The 9,640-nt window shown below is 35.1% G+C and overlaps 1 pseudogene across 1 annotated transcript; it reads right to left on the bottom strand.

Moving 5' to 3' along the window:
- Positions 1 to 7,485: 7,485 nt before the first annotated feature.
- Positions 7,486 to 7,842, bottom strand: LOC306638717 (small nuclear ribonucleoprotein G-like; annotated as a pseudogene). The gene has a single exon. The product of its transcript is annotated as a small nuclear ribonucleoprotein G-like (transcript).
- Positions 7,843 to 9,640: the final 1,798 nt, after the last annotated feature.

Here is a 9,640-nt window from a genome sequence, read left to right as displayed (position 1 = left end):
TTAGTTTCTCATTTGCACCTTGTATAAAGTTAAATTTTGTATGAATTGAGGATTGAAATGTAAGAAAGAAAATACCTTATTTATTTATTTTTTATTGGTTCTTTTTAGTTGTTCATGACAGTAGAATCCACTTTGACATAATTATAAAAGCATGGAATATGTCTTTTTCTAATTCAGTCCCAAGTACCTCGCCTTCCCCCCCTTCGCCCAACCCCTGCACCCTTCCTGGTACTCTACTGATCTTTCTGACAGTTGACCATAGTTATTCTTTTTAGTTAATTTCTTGTGGATATACATGTTGGTGAGATTTAGTGTGGTGTATCCATACATGTACATAGGAAAGTTATGTCAGATTCATTCCATTGTCTTTCCTTTTCCCATTCCTTCTCCCTTCCCTTCGTTCCCTTTTATCTACTTCACTGAACTTCTGTTCTCCCCCCGCCCCCCATTGCTCTTATTGTAGAGTAGCTTCCACATATCAGAGAAAACATTTGACCCTTGGTATCTAGGGACTGGCTTATTTCACTTAGCATGATAGTCTCCAAATCCATCCATTTACTGGCAAATGTCATAAAAGCATTCTTATTTATGGCTAAGTAATATTCCATTGTGTATTTACACCACATTTTCTTTATCCATTCATCTGTTGAAGAGCACCTAGGTTGGTTCCATAGTTTAGCTATTGTGAGTTGAGCTGCTGTAAACATTGATATGACTGTGTCACTGTAGTATGCATATTTTAAATCCTTTGGATATATACCGAGGAGTGAAATAGCTGGGTCATATAGTGGTTCCATTCCTAGTTTTTTGAGGAATCTCCATACTGCTTTCCAAAGTGGTTGCACCAATCTACAGTGCCACCAGCAATGTATGAGTGTAGTTTTTCCCCCACATCCTTACCAACATTTATTGTTACTTGTATTCATGATAATTGCCATTCTGACTGGAGTGAGATGAAATTTCAGTGTAGTTTTAATTTGCATTTGTCTAATTGCTAAAGATGTTGAACATTTTTCATATATCTGTTCACCATTCACATTTCTTCTTTTGAGAAGTGTCTATTTAGTTCCTTTGCCCATTTATTGATTGGATTATTATTATTATTACTATTATTGGTATTAAGTTTTTTGAGTTCTTTATATATTCTGGATATTTACCACCTGAGGAGCAAGCAGCAAAGAGTTTCTCCCATTCTGTAGGCTCTCTCCTTAATCGCTAGATTGTTTCCTTTGCTATGAAGAGGCTTTTAAATTCAATATCATCCCATTTACTGATTTTTTAATTTTACTTCTTGAGCTTTAGGAGTTCTGTTAAGGAAGTCAGTTCCTGAGTAACATGTTGGAGTGCTGGACCTATATTTTCTTCTAGCAAGTATAGGGGTTCTGGTCTAGTTCCTAGGTCTTTGATCCATTTTGAGTTGAGTTTTGTGCAGGGTGAGAGACAGGCATTAACTTTCATTCTACTACATATGAATTTTTAGTTTTCCAAAACTATTTGTTAAAGAGGTTATCTTTTCTCTAATGAATGTTTTTGCATCTTTATCAAGTATGAGATAACTGTATTTGTGTGAGTTTGTCTCTCTGTGTTATATTTCATTGCTCTTTGTGACCGTTTTGGTGCCAATACCATGCTAGTTTTGCTCATATTGGCTTTTCTGGGTCTCTTATTTTTCCAAATGAATTTCATGACTGATTTTTCTATTTCTATGAAGAACATTATTGGAATTTTGATGGGAATTGCACTGAATCTGTATAGTGCCTTTGGTAATATGGCCATTTTGACAAACATTAATTTCACCTACCCAAGAGCATGGGAGGTTTTTCCATCTTCTAATGCCTTTTTCAATTTCTCTCTTTAGTGTTCCATAGTTTTCATTGTAGAAGTCTCTCACCTCTTTTGTTAGATTGATCTTCAAGTTTTTGTTTGTTTGTTTGTTTGTTTTGTTTGTTTGTTTGCAGTGCTGGGGATTGAACCCAGGGCCTTAGTGCTTGCAAGTGCTCACTCTACCGACGGAGCTATCTCCCCAGCCCTCAAGTATTTTTTTAAGCTATTGTGAATGGGATAGTTTTTCTAATTTTTTTTCCAGCAGATTTATTATCAGATTTATGATATTGATTTATGGTATTGATTTTGTATTCTGCTACTTTGCTGAATTCATTAATGAGTCCTAGAAGTTTTCTGGTGGAGTGTTTGGGATCTTCTAAATATAGGATCATGTTGTTGGCAAATAGTGATTATTTGAGCTCTTCTTTTCCAATTTGTATCCCTTTAATTTCCTTCTCTTGCTTAATTGCTCTGGTTAGAGTTTCAAGGAATATATTGAATAGAAAAGATGAAAGAGAGAATCTCTGTCTTGTTCCTGTTTTTAGAGGAAATGCCTTCAGTTTTTCTTCATTCAGAATAATATTGACCTTGGGTTTGTCATACATATCCTTTATCATGTTGAGGTAAATTCTTTCTATCTCTATTTTTTCTAGTGTTTTAAGCATGAATCAGTGCTATACTTTGTCAAATACTTTTTCTGCATCTATTGAAATAATCCTCTGATTATTATTTTTAATTGTATTTATGTGGTGAATTACATTTGTTTATTTCCATAGGTTGAATCAAACTTGCATCCCTGGGATGAAATCCACTTGATCATGGTGCACTATTTTTTAAACGTGTTTTTGTATATCATTTGCCTGTATTTTATTAAGAAATTTTGTATCTATGATCATCGAGAATATTGGTCTGAAGTTTTCTTTCCTTGATGTGTTTTTGTCTAGTTTTGGTGTCAGGGTGATTCTGACTTTATAGAATGAGTTTGGAAAAATTCCCTCTTTTTCTATTTCATGGAATAATTTGAGGAAGATTGGTATTAGTTCTTCCTTAAAGGTCTGGTAAATGTTGGCTGAGAATCCATCCAGTCCTGAGCTCTTCTTTGTTGAAGACTTTTGAAGTCTGCGTCAATTTTATTTCTTGAAATTGATCTGTTTTTCTAAATCATCCTGGTTCAGCTTGGGTAGGCAATATGTCTCTAGGAGACTTCTACAAGATTTTCTAGAGTAAACATTTTCAAAATAGTTTCTGATAATCCTTTGGATTTCAATAGTATTTGTGGTGATATTTCTTTTTTCTTCTTGAATTTTAATAATTTGTGGGTTTTCCCTCTTTAATTTGGTCAGCTTGGCTAAGGGTTTATCAGTTTTGTTTATTCTTTCAAAAAGCATTTTTTGTTTCATTGATCTTTTGAATTGTTTTTAACCTCTATTTCATTGATTTTGGCTCTGATTTTAAATATTTGTTGTCTTATACTGGTTTTGGTGTTGGCTAGTTCTTCTTTTTCAAGGGTCTTGAGATGTAATGTTAGATAATTTATTTGGTATCTTTCTATTCTTTTAAAGTGTGAACTTAATGCTATAAACTTTGCTCTTAGAACTACCTTCATAGTGTCCCAGAGATTTTGATATGTTGTGTTACTAATCTCATTTACCTCTAAGTATTTTGGGGGAGGGTGTACTGGGGATTGAACACAGGGACACTTGACCACTGAGTCACATCCCCAACCCTATTTTATATTTTATTTAGCCACATGGTCTCACTGAGTTGCTTAGTTCCTTGCTTTTGCTGAGGTTGGCTTTGAATTCAAGATCCTCCTGCCTCAGCCTCCTGAGCTGCTGGGATTATATGCATATACCACTATGCCAGGCTACCTCTAAGTATTTTTTTTTTTTATTTTATCCCTTATTTCTTTGGCTATTCATTCATCATTCAAAGTATTTTATTTAGTTTCCAGGTATGAGAGTAGTTTCTCTCTTTCTCTTTTTTTTTTATCTTACTGATTTCTAATTTCATTCCATTATGATCTGGTAGGATGCAAGATATTCTGTTTTTATTTGTATTTGCTAAGATTTGCTTTGTGACCTAAAATATGGTCTATTTTAGAAAATGTTCCATGTGCTGTTGAGAGGAAAGTGTATTCAGTCATTGATGGATAAAATATTCTATAGATGTCTGTTAAGTCCATATTATTAATTATAGTTTTTAGTTCAGTAGCATCTTTATTTAGTTTTTGTTTGGATGATCTATGCATCCAATGATGCATAGATGAGAGAGGTCTGTTAAAGTCACCCAGTATTATTGTGTTGTGGTCAATTTGATTCTTAATATTGAGAAGGGTTTGTTATGTATGTAGATGCTCCATTTTGGGGGGCATAAACATTTATGATAGTTTTTTCTTGTTATATGATTCTCTTCAGTAGTATGAAATGACCTTCTTGGTCTCTTCTGACTAACTTTGGCTCTAAGTATACTTTATCTGATATGGGAATAGTAATACCTACTTGTTTATAAGATGTGAATGGTATGTTTTTCCCCATTCTTTTAACTTCGGTCTGTGAATGGCTTTGCCTGTGTGGTCTCTTGCAGATAGCATATTGTTGGGTCCTGTTATTCAATCCAATTTGCCAACCTATGTCTTTTGATTGAAGTGTTTAGACCATTTACATTCAATGTATTATTGAGAGATGATTTTTATTTCCTGTCATTTTGATTCATTTCTAGTGTTTAAGTTGGATTTAATTCTTCTCTGATTGACTATTCTTCTAGTGTAATTCCTTCCTCTGCAGGTTTTAAATTTTATTTTTCATTTCTTCTTCATGAAATATTTTTTAGTCAGTATATTTTGTAGAGTAAGCTTTCTTGTTATAAATTCTTTTAGCTTTTGTTTATCATGAAAGGTTTTTAATTAATTTTTAATATTGAAGCTTAATTTTGCTGGATATAGTATTCTTTATTGATATCCATTTTCTTTCTGAATTTAGTATATATTATCCCAAGACCTCTTTGTTTTTAGGGTCTCAACCAATCAGTTGAGAGATCCAGATTGGTTTCCCTCTACATGTGACAAGTTGTTTTTCTCTTGAAGCTTTTAAAACTCTATCCTCATACTGTATATTAGGCATTTTTAGATGACTGTGTCTTGAAGTGGATCTGCTGTGATTTTTGTATATTTAGAGTCCTGTATGTCTTCTGTATTTTAATTTCCACTTATTCTTAAGGTTTGCAAGTTTTCTGATATTATTTCATTGAAAATATCGTACATTCCTTTAGTTTGTGTTTTAGACACTTTTTTCACTACTGTGACTGAAAGATCTGAGAAGAACAATTTTCGAAAAGAAAGGTTTATTTGAGTCCATTGAAGGCCAGCTCCACTCCTCAGGGATCAAGGTGAGGCAGAAAATTGTGGCAGAAGAGTGTGGCAGAGGAAACAGCTCACATGATGATCAGAGAGCAGAGACAGAGATTCCACTCTCCAGATACAAAATACATACCCCATAGCCATGCCCCCAGTGAACCACTTCCTCCAGCCACACCCCACCTGCCTCCAGTTATCACTCAGTTAATTCCGCCAGGGATTAATTAACTGATTATGTTAAGGCTATAACTCACAATTTCTCCTTCAAAACTTCTTGCATTGTCTCACATGTGAGCTTTAGGGGGACACCACATCTAAACCATAACAATTTGTATCTCAGAGCCTTCATCTATCTGGATGGATCTTAAATTTAGCCTTTTAATTTTATCCCAAATTTCTTGAATATTTTGTTCATGGTCACTTAATTCATCTTTTCCCTATGATCGACTTTATTTTCAAGATTATATACTGAAAATCTGTCCTCAAAGTGATCTAATGTATTGATGATGCTTTCCATTGAATTTTTAATTTGATTTATTGATTCCTTCATTTCAAGGATTTTCATTTGGTTGTTTTTCAGAAGGGATCTTTCACTTTCTGTATTTCTCTGATTTTATTTATACATGGCCTTTTAGCTCATAGAACAGTTTAACTATGAACTTTCTAAATTCCTTCTCTGACATTTGCTCCCCTGTGGTGTCAATGAAGTCTGTTGTTGAAGCATTCTGGATTGCTTTTTTATATTGTTTGTGTGTCCTCCATCTGTCAGTATGGTTCTGACTTTTTTAAATGAAGGACTACTTTATGAGCTTCTTTTTCTTAAGAGCTTTCTCAAGTCTGCTTTTCCTTTGCTGCCTTCTTTCTGTGTTGTAAAAATTAGGACTGCTGCCTAGCTTGCTTTTACCTGGACCTATAGTCTTCTGGGTCTCCAAGTGAACTTTGTTCTGACCAGGCAAAGCAACTGCTGAAGATGTAGTGGGTGGCAGTTTGCATGGTGTGGTGTGACAAGAACAGCAGTCACCTGAGTCCTGAGGGCCTTTAAGGGCCTGAAAAACCATGTGGACACCTGAGAGCTCTGCCACATATCAAAGAAAGAAAATATTAAAGATGTTAGAAGAAAGTTTAGTGTAGCACACCTATAACTTTAAGAATAAGGGAGACATAATTAAGCATCATAGAAAATCTAAAATTCAAAAAAAGAACAGATATTTTACATATATATGTATATATATATATACATTTGTGATGAATATAATTGTCAATGGGTTAATTTCCCATATAAAAGAACTTTAGAGATTGATAAGATGGAAATAAAATAATCCAATTGAAAGATATGAACAAAGATATAAACAGGAAATTTAAAAAGAATGTACATAAAGGTGTTCATTCTATTAGTTAAGATAATGTAGATTAAGATTATAATAAGACCCTTATGTTATCAATAGAATGGGTAAAAATGAATTCAATTTTTTATTTCTTTCATTCTTTAGGGATTTTTTTTAACATTCCCATTAAATATCTTTAGAAAACTAAATGAGACTTAATATTTCTTTTGTAAACAGAAGGACTGCTGGTTGAGAACTTCAAGTAAGGACTGTAGTCCTAGCTAGCTACTTGGGAGACTGTAGTGGGAGGGTCACTTGAGTCCAGGAGTTCAAGACCAGCCTGGATAACATAATGAGACCCAGTCTCAGATAAAGAAGGAAGGAAGGAAGAAAAGAAGGAAGAAAGAAAGGAATTGAGAGAGAAAGAAAAGAAACCAGATAAATAGGTAGAGAAACTGCTTAAAATCTGAATACAATGTTTTAGCCTCCTCTTCATTCTCATTATAGGATAGAACTCAAACATTTTTATTGCTGCTTTTTAATGACCATCTTCCGAAACTAACCTTAGCAACTTATGTACAGAGAAAACAGCATATCCTTTCAGTGTTCTATCAAATCATTGTGTAACTGATCTACTCAGGATTAGTCATGTAGGGTAGTGTATTTTTATTGGACTTACTACTCGCTATTCATCAAAAGTCTAGATTTTATAAAGTTACATGGTAATTTTCAAGTTTTTGCTTCTCAGTCATATAAATAACTTCTGTTCAATAGAAAAGATAACCTTAATGGTTATGGTTTTATTGGCTTGTTGGATATTAACTAGATTTTTATCTAGCTTAAACTTTTTCCAGATTCTTATATATACCCTGTTTCTCACATATTCTTTGAATTCGTGTTACTGTCTTGCTGATTCTCTCATTTAGTAGAATAAGTTCTTGTTTTTAAGTTTTGATAACTATACTTTGGCATCTCTTTTTTTTGTTATTAAAAAGTTTATTAAACAAAATGTTTAATATGAAAATGTACATGACCCTATTTTTATGTCATAGTTAAACAGGCCCTCTGGAAAGGGGACACGGATTTCTCTGCTGAATAGCCATTATTTAGACTCGTTCCAAGGCTTCTAACATGATGATACTATTTCCTTGTCTTACCACCATTCCAATACTGTTCTGTTGCCCACTAGTTGCCATCTCCACACATTCGTCTTTCACAAGATTCAGAAAGGGGTCAAATCCCTGCAATATTCCTCGGACATGTCTGCCACCATTTAATTTCAATGATAACTTCTTGTCCATACGTTTTTTTCAGCTTGGGAGAGTGAGCTGTGCTCATGCTGTCTACTCCGCAGGCTCAGAGATGCTTTGAAACGGAACTGGTGGCCTCCTTCATGCTACTGCGGTGGAATCACTTTGGCATCTCTTAATTCACCCAGCTTTCAGAGTCCATTTTGTGAATACAGTTTGCTGAGCTGTTCCGGGTGATCCCTTCCTGCTCTTACCACACACAGCAGTGTTTCAACTTTGAGTGCTAGAATTCCTTGAAGTTGCCTGGGAAGCTGGGAGGAGAGAATGGTAAAAAGCAGGAGTTGGTGGTGATGGTTGAACGAGCGGGTATTTTTAAATTTTATATTTGTATTTTTTGCTTTTGCCATGCTGGTGATCAAATCCAGAGCCTCGTGTGTGCTAAGCAATACTTTACTACTGAGCTGCATCCGCTGCCCCTATGTACTCTTTTTTTTTTTTTATGTTTTTTTTTTTTTTTTATTGTAAACAAATGGGATACATGTTGTTTCTCTGTTTGCACATGGCGTAAAGGCATACCATTTGTGTAATCATAAATTTACATAGAGTAATGTTGTTTGATTCATTCTGTTATTTTTTCCCTTCTCCCCACCCCTCCCACCCCTCTTTTCCCTCTATACAGTACTTTCTTCCTCCATACTTGCCCCCCTCCCTAACCCTAACTCTAACCCTAACACTAACCCTTCCCTCCCCCCCATTATGTGTCATCCTCCACTTATTAGCGATATCATTCGTCCTTTGGCTTTTTGAGATTGGCTTATCTCACTTAGCATGATATTCTCCAATTTCATCCATTTGCCTGCAAATGCCATAATTTTATCATCTTTATGGCTGAGTAATATTCCATTGTACATATATACCACAGTTTCTTTATCCACTCATCAATTGAAGGGCATCTAGGTTGGTTCCACAGTCTGGCTATTGTGAATTGAGCAGCTATGAACATTGATGTGGCTGTATCTCTGTAGTATGCTGATTTTAAGTCCTTTGGGTACAGGCCAAGGAGTGGGATACCTGGGTCAAATGGAGGGTCCATTCCAAGTTTTCTAAGGAATCTCCACACTGCTTTCCAGAGTGGCTGCACTAATTTGCAGCCCCACCAGCAATGTATGAGTGTACCTTTCTCCCCACATCCTCGCCAACACCTGTTGTTGCTCGTATTCTTGATAATCGCCATTCTAATTGGGGTGAGATGGAATCTTAGGGTGGTTTTGATTTGCATTTCTCTTATTACTAGAGATGTTGAACATTTTTCCATATGTTTGTTGATTGCTTGTAGATCTTCTTCTGTGAAGTGTCTATTCATTTCCTTAGCCCATTTGTCGACTGGATTATTTGAATTCTTCGAGTAAAGTTTTTTGAGTTCTTTATAGATTATGGAGATTAGTGCTCTATCTGAAGTATGATTGGCAAAGATATTCTCCCACTCTGTAGGCTCTTTCTTCACATTGCTGATAGTTTCCTTTGCTGAGAGAAAGCTTTTTAGTTTGAATCTATCCCAGTGGTTGATTCTAGCTTTTATTTCTTGTGCTATGGGAGTCCTGTTAAGGAAGTCTGATCCTAGACCAACAAGGTGAAGATTTGGACCTACTTTTTCTTCTATAATCTGCAGGGTCTCTGGTCTGATTCCGAGGTCCTTAATCCATTTTGATTTTAGTTTCGTGCATGGTGAGAGATATGGGTTTAGTTTCATTCTGTTGCATATGGATTTCCAATTCTCCCAGCACCATTTGTTGAAGAGGCTATCTTTTCTCCATTGCATATTTTTGACACCTTTGTCTAGTATGAGAAAATTGTATTTATTTGGGTTTGTGTCCGTGTCCTCTATT

This window comes from Sciurus vulgaris, assembly GCF_902686455.1.
Source record: "Sciurus vulgaris genome assembly, chromosome: 11".
NCBI lineage: Eukaryota > Metazoa > Chordata > Mammalia > Rodentia > Sciuridae > Sciurus > Sciurus vulgaris.
Note: the sequence above shows the minus strand (reverse complement) of the source record. Positions and strands in the feature narration are given on the sequence as shown.